Genomic DNA, 15,639 nt, shown 5'->3' on the forward strand with positions numbered 1-15,639 from the left:
AACTATCCCGGAAACACTTCAGAATAAAAGTACCGTATGAAAACGAGAGTCATCTCACCACAGAAACTAACTGATCTGGCTTTTACTTTGAAAATCCCAGTAGCGGTTTACCGTACCTGTCATGTCAGCCTGGTATGACCTGACAGACAAGACACACAAACACACAGCTGCAGAGATCTGACTGCAGCTCTGAGCAGAAACGTTTTTCAATCTCTTGAGTTCTGAGCAAACATTCAGCTGCTCCAGATTGATCTACGCTTGCGTTCATATTTTGAAGAATGAAGTGAATTATTTTGCCCATGCAAAAAACTGGCTCCAATTGTTCATGGATGACCATCGTGTTACTGAGAAACACAATTTGCATTTGACCAGACTAAAAACTTACGACAATATCAAACACATTTGATATTATCTTCATGCCAAAACTGAAGAAAGACCGCCTTAAACTGGCTAAAATCAAGTCTTCTGACCAACTTACACCTAACAAAACATGAGCAACAAAACATGATGTAGCCGTTACCAAGCTTCGCCCCTACCGAAGGAATAAACTCCATATAGAACTGCATGACCCGAACCATGGTGACTGTAGACATGTCAGTACATAACTTTTGTCGTTTTTGAAAAGAAAACAACTCACTGCTGTTCTTTGTTCTTCTTTTCACAAAGAAATCTCGTCAAGTTCTGAAAAAAATTGGCGCTTTAGCAGCATCCACGCTAATGTCTTCTGCCATATCTGCACCAGCCTCTTGTCGGTGCTTGCTTACGTCACGACTCCACCGCACCTGAAAGCACTGCCCCCCGTCACTGATTGGTCCTGTCACTTTCTAACCGAGCTCAAACGGTTCAGACAGGAGCTTTGCAAGATGGATTCACCAGTGAGAAACACGGAAACAGGCGAATCCATCTATTTTGCAAGGTTAGTTAGATGTAAGGCCGCCTTAACATGGAAATCAGATGATTGAAACCAAAAGCTGAAGAAACTTATTAAAGCAACATTTTCTGTCTCTGATTGATTGAGGTAGGATTCTTCAGGATTCTAAATCATTCCAGATGAAAATGCTGGACTTGGTGAACTTTGCAGCCTTGCCTCTGGTCTGGGTTTCAAACACACTATAATCTAAAAATTATCTCTTGTGTGAGAAACTTGGTTGGTCTTCCCTTTTAAAGAAAATAATGGCACTTCTTCTTTGAGGCCTTTGTACATGCATTGTCACTGATCTCAGATTTTCATAATGTATGTTTTTCCTTGAACTTGCTCTGTCTTTGGTAATAAAGATTTTAATGTTTCTGCTCTATTATTTTCATCGGGGTCACCTTAAAGAGAAGTGCTGTGTTACTTTAGGAGATTTTTAAAAATAGAATTCAGAATCAACTAACCAACCAGTGCATGCACATGTTTTAGTGCTGATTTGCTGACTGGTGTGACATTAGTTTGTACTTACTGTTGTTTGTGATGTGTTGAACTTCCTGTTCTGCTATCTCCGGATTACATCTCCCTTTTATATTTTAATGGGAGAACTCCTGCTTAAATAAAGGTTAAATAAAATTAATAACACACTCTTTGTTTTCAGCTCGTAGCTCAATGTGAAGCTGCAGAGATAATACTTTTCCCCATGGAGAACACTTATCTGCTGACTCGTCCCTCTCTGTTCTGTCCTCACAGTTCACCAGAGGATACATTTGCATATATCCCTGGTGATTACATTTGCCCCCCAAAAATCTCACCTACCGGTCACATCCACAAAAACTAAACCCACTGCCCGCTATCCATTCTGGTTTCCAGGCCTTTGAGTTTCTTCACAGAGACCATATGTAGGCTGGAGGCCATTTTTTTTGTTCTCTCCAGGGTACAATTATATGTTACGTGAGGAGCTCAGTGTGGGATATCTTTTTTATGTGAGTCTCTGCAGGCTTTGAGAGATGTGGTTGATCTCTTGGTTCAGTTTTATATAGAACAAAGCCATTTGACACGTAGGGATACATGAAAGCTTTGTAGCACAGGGGGATATAAATGCGGAGCCTTACCGGGGTTCAGAATCAATGCTATTGCGCTGACCATTTGTTCTGAGATGAATCATTTCACGCGTAATTCAAACCATAGAAGAGTAGGCCATGCGATTGCTTTTGTGAGGAGATAAACTGAACTTTAACAGAAGGGCTGGCTCTAGGCACAAGTAATACAGGAGTTCATCAAGAGCTCTACACTCAAGGGGGGAGATTATTGAGTCCCAAAGGTAAACCAACAACAGTTTTTAAGCTTTCCTGCTCTTCTCTCTATGCATTTCTGGAGTCAGCTTTCGCTTTCTCTCCTTACTCACTTTACGTTCCCCTGATTCCAAGAGCAGAGTAGAGATTTCAGAGTCAATCCTGGTTGGAAAAATTAACTCAGTCTCTTCAGATTGTTCCAAAAAATCATTAAGGGTAAGAAATAAGAACTTGACAGTTTGTATCTCAATTCACAGGCAACGATTTGATTCACTAAACTACAGAATGGTTCACTCCAGTCCAATTTGATTCAGTTCGATTCAACCTCATGCCAACTGCTTATGAGATGCCAATAGCTTTTACATTTTTAAACTGAAAATAAGTGGAATAAAAAAAAAGGCAGAGTGTATTGAAGTTTTTAAAAGAACTAAAACCCCAAGCTCATCGCTTTTCTTCTCTGGGACAAACAGGTGGACATTTGTAACCCACAATTGCCACATAGGATGACTACTGACCACTGGAAGCGGGTCTAGTGTGCTGCACTGTGGCACGCAGCCCTGATCAGAGGGGGGAGATTATGGTAGAACTGTGAATTCATGCAGCAATAGTATGTCAACAGTGGACTATTTCACCTTTTGGAGTTATCATCCTTTCCGGTGTAAGTCCATGATATTATTGCTTCTGCCACTGGGTGAGTACATTAGGAAGTTGAAAGGTTAATGTTTGCTTAAAGGATCTGTGGTTTTATGTACAATTATTTGGTTTAATGTCCTCAAAAGTTAACTTTTCCCCATCCGTGGCGCCGTTGTAGCTCTGCCACCCACTGACTTCCTGGTGACCCTTGCTCTTGCTGCAAGATGAGACGTAATGTTGATATAGTGATGATTTACAATCAAGAGTCTGTGCATTGTGTTATATTTTCAAAGAGCCAGATAGTCTACGCTTGTGACTTCCTGTTTCAAGCTTTCTGATCGACGGGAACTGACGCGACTTGGCAGCGGCTGATGCTGAAAGTAGACTTGTAGCATATCTCAAAACAAAGCGGAGAAGGATGCGCCGCTGCCGTACTTGAGCGCAGGCTCTGGAACTACTCTGATAGACTAGAGAGGGAGTGATGTGCTCCGCAGTACGATTCGCCGGCGAATCGCGGCATGGTCGCTGTATGTGGATATTGGAGGTAAGGCTTTCCTTCCTTCATGTTTAGTCCACATGACTTCATTTCTGAACTCTAACTTGTAAGAAGCTTCAGCAATGCTCCATGTAGCACCTGGCCACATAGCAGGAACCTGGCACTAGCGTAATGCTCGTGTAAAAATAGAAGATCTACATGTGTTGCACAAGATTGAAGATGCTGAGCCAAATTGTGGCACAATGTGCAAAGAAGACCCAGGACTATATCAGACAAGAATGGGACAACATTCATCTCTGCATCTTTGTAACATTCGTGTCTGCATGGCATGGGCAGCTTACACATTTGGAAAGGAACTATCAATGCTGAAAAGTATGTAGAGGTTTTAGAGAATTATAATGCTCCCATACAAACGATGTATGTTTCAGGGACAGCAGTGCATACTTTAGCAAGACAGTGCAAAGGCGCATACCACATCCATCACAACAGCATGGCTTCACAGTAGAAGAGTCCAGGTGCTGACTGGCTTGCTTGGAGTCCAGATCTTTCATCAGCAGAAAACAATTCTAGCAACTGGTCTACTTACTTCTGAGATGTTTACAGACTGTTGAGGGGATGCAACACAAACATGGCCCCGTCCCTACTTTTTTGACATGTGTTGCTGCCATCGAATTCAAAATAAGCTTGTATTTTTCATGAAATGGTAAAATGTCTCAGATTCAACATCTGACATGCTGTTTATCTTCTATTGTGAATAAAATATGAGTTTATGAGATCTGCAAATCACTGCATTCTATTTTTATTTACATTTTACATCCTGACTATGTGGCATTGGGTCGTTAAACTTTCTAACTAAAAAACTTATTTTCTAGTGAGTGTAAGTTTTTCACTTTTCCTTTAGGTGGTGATGAGGCTAGAGGCAGCTCTGAGATGCATGCATTATTTAAAGGCATAATTTTAGATGTATCTTAAAGAAACAGAGATTTGTCACATCATCTTTCACAGGGGTTGAGCCAGAAAAGTAAAATCCATCAATTGCATGCAAAAAAAAAAATCCTTCAAATAAAATAATATTTTTGTAATGTCAAGCAGAAAACACTGTGATCTTTATTGGTGTAAAGATGTTTGAAAGGGAGATCCCCCCCCGCAGAACTAGAAGCAGAGATGTCGCAGCTTTAACATCCTCTGGGAATCCTAATGACAGCAGGGCTGATGAAACTTTTGAATATCAAAGAGGCAAATGAGGTATCAAACAGCGATGCTATACACTATTTTCCCTCATCAGATTGTAATTAGGTAAACTGAAAGTAAGAGGCATGCCTCATCTGGGATTTTCAGTTTCCTACATAAAGCTATTTATTGTGTTCTCCACACTAAATATAAATCATAGCAAGAAGGTTTCGAATTTATTAGGCTTTTAGTGACAAAAAGAGGTCCAAGATGCATAAAGTGTTATAGAAGGACATAAAAAAGATGAAAGATGAGTCAACAGAAAATGGAAAAGATGGATAAGAGGGGTAATTGGCAGCCACTCAGGTTTAAAATAAAAGTGTGAAAAAGCTTCACATAAAGTCATCTTTAAGATAAAATGGATTCACTGGATAAAATGTCCCTGCACTTACTGTGATGAGTGGAAGAGTGCTCGGACCTTCTGATATCTAACAAGCTCAAATATTAATAAAACATCTCATATGTGTGACACACACATTTCATCATCCATCACCTCCAGAAATGCATGAGACATCGATAATTTATAACTAGCATTAAATTCAACCTTGGAAAACACCAATTTATTTTGGTCCAGGCAATATTATTAAAATGTGATTTAAAATTTTATTTAACTGGCAAGGTCAGAGTGTATCTCTCATACAAGAGTTATACAAGTATAAAGCAGTAAAAAGTAAAAAAGGAGTTCAAAAACATGCTATTTTTGACTCCAGCAGCTCAATAGATGCATCACTTTTCCACTAGAGTCTAGACCACGCTCCTTCAAAGCGGGGTCAGAAGACATGCCAGATTTTGGTCTGTCATTACATTGGTTTTTGAGCTGGAGCGGTTCTTTAAGAAGAAAATTTACCCAGCAACTTGTTCTGATTTTAGGTGTCATGATCGATGACTGGTTAACCTTTCAGGTTCATGTGGCCCCAGTCTGACCAGCAGGGATGACGAATGCTCTCATAGTGTGACAGAACCAACAATGCATCCATGATGCCCTCCATCCTCCATTCATCTAGACTGGATTTTTTTCTTGCATTTTTCATCTAGTTTGACACCCTGACCTGTGTCCATGTACCAACAGGAAAGCATTTTCTCCTAACATTTGTATTGTCATTTACTATTCCCCTAAGCCACTGATCATCATATCAGGCCCCCCAAAACTTCCTGTCCAGCCCCCTAGAAGATCATTAAATTCAGAAAAGCAGTAAAAGAAGATGTTGTTGACTTTAAATGTCTGCAGTTGTTAAATCTGTCCCAAAAACAAATAACAGTGAAGTAGTTTTACAATGACTTAACATTTGATCATTCTTTATTGATATTTACTTGCCAGCCACTATTAGTAATTTTTTTTTTTTTAAAAGGGTTAAAGTTAGCAGAAATGGTGCAAAAATTGACAGATTAAGAGGTGAAAAAGGGTTAGAGTGGTAAAAATGGGTGATAAGTGGCAAAATGGGTTGCAGTGTGTCACAAAGGGACAAAAAAATGGCAAGAAAAGTGGTGAAAAGAGGTTAAAATGTGGTAAAAAGGGTGAAAGAAGTATAAAAGATGGGTTAAAATGAGCAAAAACGTGCAAAAATGTAATGAAAATAGGTTTAAAACAGGCAAAAATACAAGAAAAGTGATAAAATGGATAAATAAAGTGGCACAAAGGGGATAAAACATGCAGGAAAAGTGGTTTAAAAGGGGTTAAAGAGTGGAAAAAAATTGGGTTAAGGTATCAAAAAGAGGCAAAAAGTGGCAAACATTTAGCAAACATAGCCTGGCACAGCAGTGTAAAAGTGCTAATGATTAGCACACAGGGGCAATAATTAGCAAGAAAAGTGCAAAAAAGGAGTTAAAGAGTGGCAAATGGGTGAAAAGTGGCAAAATTTTAAAATCTAATTTTTGTTTATTTGAAAGTCACATTCATTACTCAGGTAGAAGTATAGATAGAAGGTTTAAAAAGACTTCTGTAGCAGTTGAAGTATCAACTCAAGCTTTTTACTCAAGTAAAAGTATAAAAGTACTGGTTTCAAAAGTACTTAAAGTATGAAAGTAAAAGTAATTTAAGGGGGAAAAATACCATTAAGGACAAAAGCTTAGGCATTAGTGCACCATTAGTGCACTACCCCACCTCCCTAAAAAAATATTTTTCTAGAGGCCATAATGACTATAATGTTATATTAAAATGTTAATGTTAAAAAATTTGGGATGCACCTGTTCCAGCCACATCAATGCCCATTGAAAATGAATGCATTTTAGTACAATGCAAATACATTCAAGAACCATATATGTGTACTACCACCCTCCTCGGTGGTGTTTGGCTCAGACATTTCACTCGAGTTCTCTTGAGTGTCTGCCACAGACATCTTCATACTAGGCTACATACGTCTGCTATTTCCTTGCTGGAGTGTGACGTGATTTGTGTCATGTGCAGGTGCAAAGGATCGCGTACAAACCAATAGGGTGTCAGAATGGTATTATGTTTATACTTCTCATCCAACCACACCCAAATTCACTCAATCTGGATGGTGTGATTTATCTGGATAGTTTTTTTTTATTTTTTTTATTAGTGTTTATTTGAACGATGCCAAGCCGGAATGAAAACAAGCTGAAATGAAATAGGAGTAACAAGGCTATTTTTGAAATGTAAGGAGTAGAAAGTACAGATAATTACTTGAAAAGTTACAAGTAGAATTAAAAAGTAGGTTGAAAATTAATTACTCCAGTAAAGTATAGACTTACTTAAGTAAGGTAACAAAGTATTTGTACTTAGTTACTTGACACCTCTGCACACTACCATGATTTGGTACCAGATTCAGGCAAGAGAATAAATGCTTGGACTAAAAGTAAAGACTAAAATGTGAGGACTTTTTATGGACTAAAATTAGACTAAAACTAAAATGGGTAGAAATGACTAAAATGTGACTAAAACTAAATTGCATTTCATTTAAAGACTGAAACTAAGAGTAAAATTAGAAAAAGCTGCTAAGATTAACACTGATCAAGAGGAAAGAAGTCAGAGGTGGAGCCACCAAACTTCACAGCACACTCTATACCAGAATACAGAGCAGACATGAGCTGGATAAGCCAACAGGATCCCATGTGGTAGGGTAAGAAATAGACGGGTTTTGTATTGGTACAGTGGGCAGTGAGAGAGCTAGCATGGAAGGGGGTGGCTCTAGGACATCAAAGATACCTTTCCAGCCTACTGGGGGTTGTTAGGGCACTAGCTGGATGGACCACTTGCAAAAGGAGGTTCCCACTTAATCCTGAGATGTCCTGGTTCTTGCTGCCCATACTTTAGTTGGAGGTTGATAGGGGCCATGTGGTAGGGTAGGTAACATCAGCACTGTCTCTACCCAGACTGTGCATGTACAAAGTCTGGGTCCATGTGGTTGACTGTGTATGTATTGTCAGCATTAAGATTAGAGGTCTTTTCACTGAGTACCTACCTTCTTATTAAGGCACATTTAGTCTGTGTTACTTGTGATATTCAGAGCAAAGTAACCCTTCATGTTTGTGACTGCAGTCTGGTTTCTCCATAATTGCACTATGACCTTAAAAGTGCCTTTTATTATACATTGAAAATACACTTTTTATGTACTTCTGCAATATTTATAGCTTGTGCAGAGTCTACAGGCAACTCCTTCCTCATTTCATGCACATGTGCACACTGTTTGGGTAATTCATGTTATTGGATCCTCACAGTCGAAGGCATTGCTTATGCATAAATTACTTGCCCTCAAGAAAACAAAGAAAAATAAAACCCTCTGATTTATAAATTGTGATTATGGATCAGCTTAAAAACACAGTGGTTTATCTCTCCAAACCAAAACAGCACAGAATGACAACAACATGTTTAACTGGAAATACCTTCATTAGATAATTACATTTTGAAGTGTTTCATGCTGTTTTATCATGGCATCTGTTCCCTCTCCAGTGTCGAATAAACAACATATTTGTAGACTTTAGCAGGGCCTGTTATTTTTTATATATTTATTTATTTATTTATTTTATCACACTTGCCTTTTCACATATTTATTCAACATCTCTGGTTGTCTATTTTCTATTTTTATCTCACTTAAAAGTCTTCATTAGCAAGCTGACATCCTAGGATTAACAGCTCAGAAGAAGGGATTTTTTCCAATTCTGGTTTCCCTGTCTTCACATTTATTTGCTTCATTGTGAAACATGCATTCAGATGAGTTGTATGATGTTGATGCATTGCACCCTGTAACTGAAAAAGTCCAAGAGTAGTTTTAAAACTGAATTGCTTGGAGAAGTTGGTCTTAAACAAGGGAATGATTTCTCCCTGGCCTCGTTCATTTGGACATTGAAACACAACAATCATACCCTGATGTGGAACAAAACACCTGGTCTCAGCTAGCTTCCATTTACACCCTGGAGTGGTTCTTCTGCAGTGATAAAGCAATCGACCCAGCAACCTGTCTGGGTGTTGTGGTCGATGACCAGCTAACCTTTAAGGTTCATGTGGCCTTGATTGCTCGGTCATGCTGATTTGCCCTCTGTAACATCAGGAAGATCAGATCCTACCCAACAGAGCATGCAACACAGCACCTGGCTCTCATCATAGCTCTCACTGATTACTAAAACTTCTATCCTCTCTGCCTCTCTGCATGCACGTTTAAAACATTTGCAGAAAATCCAGAACACAGCAGTGCTCCTGGTCTTCGACCAACCCAAAACAGCACATCACTCATCTCTCTCCTTTGGCTTCCAGTTGCAGCTTGTATCCAATTCAAAATACTTATTTTTTCTTAGAAAACTGCAACAAAAGCAGCCCTGCCTTGCTAGAATCCCTCATTCAGGTCTGCCAGCATTTGATTTGCAGTCTCTTTCAAACGTCAAAAGATCGCATCAAATCACATCGTCTCAAATCTTATCATATCTCTATAATATTCTTGATCAAATCACATGGCATTGTATCTTATCAAGTTGTACTGATCGTATTGTATTGAATCACATCATATCTCATATCTTATTGTTTTGCATCCAGTTGCACTGCATCATAACATATTTCATCTCATATCATTGCTTCGCATCACATCCTATCTTATCGTACTTATCCTGTTGGAATGGGCATATTGTATTGTTCCGTATCGTACTGTACCATATTGTATCGTGCCATCTCGCCCCTGTCATATCCTATCCTATCCTGATCCTATTGATGATTGAAATTCACTTCACTGTCCACCCTTGTTATCACTGGCTGTTATCAGAGAAGCAATTCATCGTTTTGGTGTTATAATATCTTTGTTAAGAAAGTAAAATCATCTTCAGGTATGCACTGTTTAAAAAAAAACTAGGGTCCTGATCTCAGTTACCTCAATAGCTTTGACTGGCTTTATACTCTTACAGTGTGAAAACAAAAAACCCAAAGGAAAAATGCAACCAAAATGCAGTACTAAAAACTTTACATCTTTAGCTTTAGATTTGCAAGCAGGGGAAACTAGGGACAGTTGCAACAAGCCTTATTTCTCCAATCAGAAACATGCTAGAGTGATGACACTCACACTGCACATGCTCAGTTAGACCCTCTGCCTACCAAGAAGAGAGAGGCTAAATTGAGCTTCTGGTCCTGCTTGTATCAAGACAAAGTTGTTTTGGGGTATGAAAGTAGCTTTTTTCATGAGCTGTATATTTGTCATACTGTCCTGATCTTTTGTATGAATAAATCCAAACTTACCTAGTTTGAATGATTGTTTGTTGACTATTCAGTGACATGGATAGCATGTGTCAATGTCAGTGTGGCTAGCTAGCACATGATGTTTTGTCATGACTGATATCATGCAACTGCCCCCTGCTAATTAGGCTAGTCATATCAAAACAGACCATACAGCAGTAATTTTGAAGATTTTTAGTTCAAAATAGGCACAACTAATATATTTCATTTCTCATGATGGACAGAATAAGCAATTATATTATAAGACAATGAGAAGCTAATGCTAATGATATACAACATAATTCCCCAAATAACTTTCTGAGCAAAAATGAGCAATTATAGTTGTATCTGTTGTGCTATGGGACAAACTAGCCACATAAGTTTTCCTGTGAAAACAGGAGAAAAGTCCATTTATTTGTTGTCATATAGAGTTTTAAAACAATTTGAATTTTGTTCACTAAAAACATGTTTAATTAATGGTTTTTGTATTGCAAATTAGTCCATTCTTTCTGTCCCACATTGAATTATTGAGTTTTTATAGCTTCGGTAACATCTGCACTTTGACTCAAGGTAGGCCTATGTTTTACACAAAACAAAACTTATTAGATATAATATACTTTAATATTGTAGGAATAATATGCTTATTGAGAAAAAAAGCATAAGTTATTTAGTGAAATTTAATGTTTTTTTTAATATGTTGCAACCGTCCCTGATCCGTGTTGCAACTGTCCAAAGGAATGGGGTTAGTTGCAACATCTGAATTCCTCTATTCAAATAAATATTGTGATTGATATGTCATATGTAGCCATCTTTAAATAGTAGGGGTAATTAGCAGGCACATGTAAGTTTAATATGTAAAGATTTGGTGTGCCTAGTCCAAATAGTCTCTGAGTAACTGACAGTAATGTAAAAAGTGTTGCAACTGTCCCCAGTCCCCCCTACCCTAAGAGTTTTTCCATGGAACAGCAGGGATTTTATTTGTATTGGCAACACTGATAATCTATATACTTAAGTTTAATATTGAACTGTTATAGCAGGTCTGTTAGATGTACAGCAGCAGGCAGGAACTCATCAGTAAGATAAAAATGAGAGAAAACATTGCTTGATTAGGTTATTAGATTGGCTTGTTTTACAGGTTTCCAATTTCAGCAGTGAGCTTGGTAAAAGCTCCACTCAGGTGGAAAAACTGCAGCTGAGTCTAAAATGGGATCACTTACAGTAATTTCACAGGTTGATGGTGAAGGATTCATCAAGTCCTTATTCCTGTTTTTCCATTAGAAACCCACTCTGCATTTTGACAGAGAGGAGTTGTCAGATGAAGATGTTTAGGGCATGACATTTATGAATTATCTTGTGTTTATTTTGTGATAACCAACAGGAGTAATCAGGTTCACTGTATTGTGAAGTGGACTTTACAGTGCCGTGAAAAAGTATTCCCCCCCTTCCTGATTTTTTTTTTCATTACAGATTGTGAAAAAATATAATATTAGACAAGAATAACCTGAGTAAACATAAAATACAGTTTTAACAGTGATTTCATCAGTAAAGGAAAAAGTCATCCAAACCTACAGTTGAAACCAGAAGTTTACATACACTATATAAAAAGGCATATAAACTTTTTTTTTTCTCACCATCTGACATTAAATCAGATTAAAATTTTCCTGTTTTTGGTCAATTAGGATTATCAAAATTATTTCTATTTGCTAAATGCCAGAATAATGAGAGAGATAATTTTTTATACATCTTTTTATTATTTTCTTGAGAGTCAGAAGTTTACATACATTTCATTAGTATTTGGTAGCATTGCCTTTAAACTGTATGACTTGGGTCAAACGTTTTGGATATGCTTCCACAAGCTTCTCACAATAGTTTGCAGGAATTTTGGCCCATTCCTCCTGGCAGAACTGGTGTAACTGAGCCAAGTTTGTAGGCCGCCTTGCTCGCACATGCCTTTTCAGCTCTGCCCATAAATTTTCAATAGGATTGAGATCAGGGCTTTGTGATGGCCACTCCAAAACATTGACTTTGTTATCCTTAAGCCACTTTGTAACCAGTTTGGCAGTATGCTTAGGGTCATTGTCCATTTGGAAAACCCATTTGCGCCCAAGCTTTAGCTTCCTGGCTGATGTCTTGAGATGTTGCTTCAGTATTTCCACATAATGTTCTTTCCTCATGATGCCATCTATTTTGTGAAGTGCACCAGTCCCTCCTGCAGCAAAACAACCCCACAACATGATGCTGCCACCCCCATGTTTCACAATTGGGATGGTGTTCTCAGGCTTGCAAGCTTCCCCCTTTTTTCTCCAAATGTAACGATGGTCATTATGGCCAAAAAGTTCAATTTTAATTTCGTCAGACCGCAGAACATGTCTCCAAAAATGAAGGTCTTTGTCCCTGTGTGCATTTGCAAACTGTAATCTGGCTTTTTTATGTTTCTTTTGGAGTAATAGCTTCTTCCTGGGAGAGTGGCCTTTCAGCCCATGTGGGTACAGGACTCGTTTGACTGTTGATAATAACACACTCTTACCAGCTTCAGCCAGCATCTTCACAAGGTCTTTTGCTTTTGTTCTTGGGTTGAGATGCACTTTTCAGACCAAAGCACGTTCATCTCTGGGACACAGAACCCGTCTCCTTCCTGAGCGGTATGATGGCTGGACATTCCCATGGTGTTTATACTTGCGTATAATTGTTTGAACAGATGAACGTGGCACCTTCAGGCATCTGGAAATTGCACCCAAGGATGAACCCGACTTGTGCAAGTCCACAATTCTCTTCCTGATATCTTGGCTGATTTCTTTTGATTTTTCCATGATGTTACACAAAGAAGCAGTGTGTTTCAGGTGTGCTTTAAAATACATCCACAGGTGTGCCTCTAATTAACTCAAATGTTGTCAATAAACCTATCAGAGGCTTCCAAAGACATGACATCATCATCTGGGCTTTCCCAAGTTGTTTAAAGGCAGAGTAATCTTAGTGTATGTAAACTTCTGACTTTAAAGAACGTAATAAAAATTGTCTAAAAAAAATCCTTTTCTCATTATTCTGGCATTTAGCAAATAGAAATAATTTTGATCATCCTAATTGACCAAAAACAGGAAAAGTTTAATCTGATTTAATGTCAGACGGTGAGAAAAAAAGTTCATGTGCCTTTTTATATAGTGTATGTAAACTTCTGGTTTCAACTGTACCTTCCCTATGTGAAGGCTGTTAAATCAGACATTAACTGTTATTATCCACATTCTTTGGAAAGCTAGCTAGTCCCACTATCCACACCAAGAGCCCAGAACAATATCTAAAGACCTCTAGGACTCACTTGACTCAGTTAAGATTTGAGTTCATGATGATCCCCAAGACTTTTGGGAAAATATAATAATAATAATAATAATAATAATAATAATAATAATAAACTTTATTTGTATAGCACCTTTAAAAACAGAGGTTTACAAAGTGCTTTGACAACAAGCAGAATCACCGTTACAAAGCAAAACACAAACAACAAAAACATCACAAGAAAGAGAAAACCCCAACAACAGAAGAACCCATGAAAAACTCAGCCAGCAATGTAACTCCAACATCATAAAACTGGCAGAACATTTTAAAGACAAAATGGTGTCAGCTTATAGAGACATCATAAAAACCCAGATATGAAAAGATTCTGTAATAGAAAGGAAGACCACGAATAAAAATAAAAATAAAATCCCAGAATGACCAATATGCCTTGGACTGATGAGACAAAAGTTGATTTTTTTTTTTTTAATCGACTTTAAAACTAACAGCATTTGAAAAAAAAGAACATCATGCCAATAGTCAAACATGGTGGTGGCAGTGTGATGGTCTGGGGCTGATCTGCTGCTTCAGGAGCTGGACCACTTGCTGTGATTGATGGAACCATGAATTCTGATCTCTACCAGAAAACCCTTAAAAACAATATCTGGTCAAGTTTGTGACCTCAAGCTCAAAAGCATGTGGGTTATGCAGGAGGACAATGATCTAAAACACACCAGCAAGTCCACCTCTGAGTGGATTGCAACCAAAATAAAGGTTTTAGAGTGGCCTAGACAAAGTCCAGACTTAAACCCTATTGTGATGCTGTGGCATGACCTTAAAAATGGTCATTCATGCTGGAAAACCCTCTAATGTGGCTAATTTAAAACAATTCTGCATTGCTAGAAATCTCAAATGCTTGCCTACAGTTATGGTCTTAGGGGGCATTGACTTTTCACATAGGACCAGGTAGGGTTGGATGGGTTTTTTGTTTGTTTGTTTGTTTGTTTTTAATAAAGGAAATCATAATTTAAAAACTGCATTTTGCATTTACTCAAGTTATCTTTGACAAATAGTTCAAATTTGTTTGATGGTCAGAAACATTTAAATCTGACAAAGATGCAAAATATAATGAATCAGGAAGGCTGGAAATACATTTTTACAGCACTGTAGATTGAACCAGGAGTGAGGTAGACCACCAGTTTCCACCAAGATGGAAGTTTCCTCGATTTTTTTTATACCAAATTGGTATTACATAAACTCTTCGATAAGTTAAAGGGGACATATTTTAAGACAAGTTTATATTGTTCTCAGAGGTCCTGAAAACATGCCTGTGAAGTTTTTTGCTGAAAAAAAAACACTCCAGTATTAGATTTTTGCATGTCTTAAAACCCCTCTGTTTCTGTGTCTGTGGCTTTAAATGGTAATTTGCTGTCTGACTCCACCCTGACTGCACCCCTCTCAGAAAATGGATGTGGCACTTCTGATGTTACAATGTTACAGACACTTTCATCCAAAGTTAAGGACCTGACAGGTATTTGAACCATGAAGCTCCCAGATAAACGTCAGCAGTGTAATCCACTAAGCTATCCAGCATCTCAGCTGACAGCTGAGAGGGAGATCAGCAGAGGAGGATGGAACTTTCTTCCAAGCGGGGAGGGCCAACCAAACCTGGGGGCGGGTGCTTACTCCCAATGTGACATCATGAGGGTAAAATCTGAGAACGGCTTGTTTCAGCACACATTTTCTGAAAGTTGGAGAAAGAGAGGGGTGAAGGAAATTGATTTTTCTGGTACTTGAGGTGATTGTGGACAGGCCAGGGCCGCATATTTGTGTTAGATAAGCCTGAAAAGGTGTTTTTTGCATAATATATCCCTTTTAAGGTTTTATTAAAATGTTTACTGTCTGCCCTTCAAGACTTCATATCTTATTGATTTCATAACTAATAGGATTTGAAGTTTAAATGAAGTAAAATTCCATTTTTTGAAAATACTTTCAGTCAAATATGTATAATGTATAAGAAAAATGAGGTTAATACAGACCTACTGGTGTCTGAAAATGAAAAGAAGAAATACATTCTGCATAAAGAATGCCTTATATTTTTTAGTCAATGCTGACTGGCTTTCTTGAGACTGGATCGATGGAATAAAACCATATC

General features: G+C 38.1%; 1 protein-coding gene across 1 annotated transcript in view; it reads right to left on the minus strand.

The window, feature by feature from the left end:
- The window catches only part of cdh13 (cadherin 13, H-cadherin (heart)), a 784,391-nt gene that overhangs the window by 438,195 nt on the left and 330,557 nt on the right, over window positions 1-15,639 (minus strand). The gene's annotated exons all lie outside the window — the stretch shown is intronic.

Source organism: Cheilinus undulatus, linkage group 9 (genome assembly GCF_018320785.1).
Source record: "Cheilinus undulatus linkage group 9, ASM1832078v1, whole genome shotgun sequence".
Classification (NCBI taxonomy): domain Eukaryota; kingdom Metazoa; phylum Chordata; class Actinopteri; order Labriformes; family Labridae; genus Cheilinus; species Cheilinus undulatus.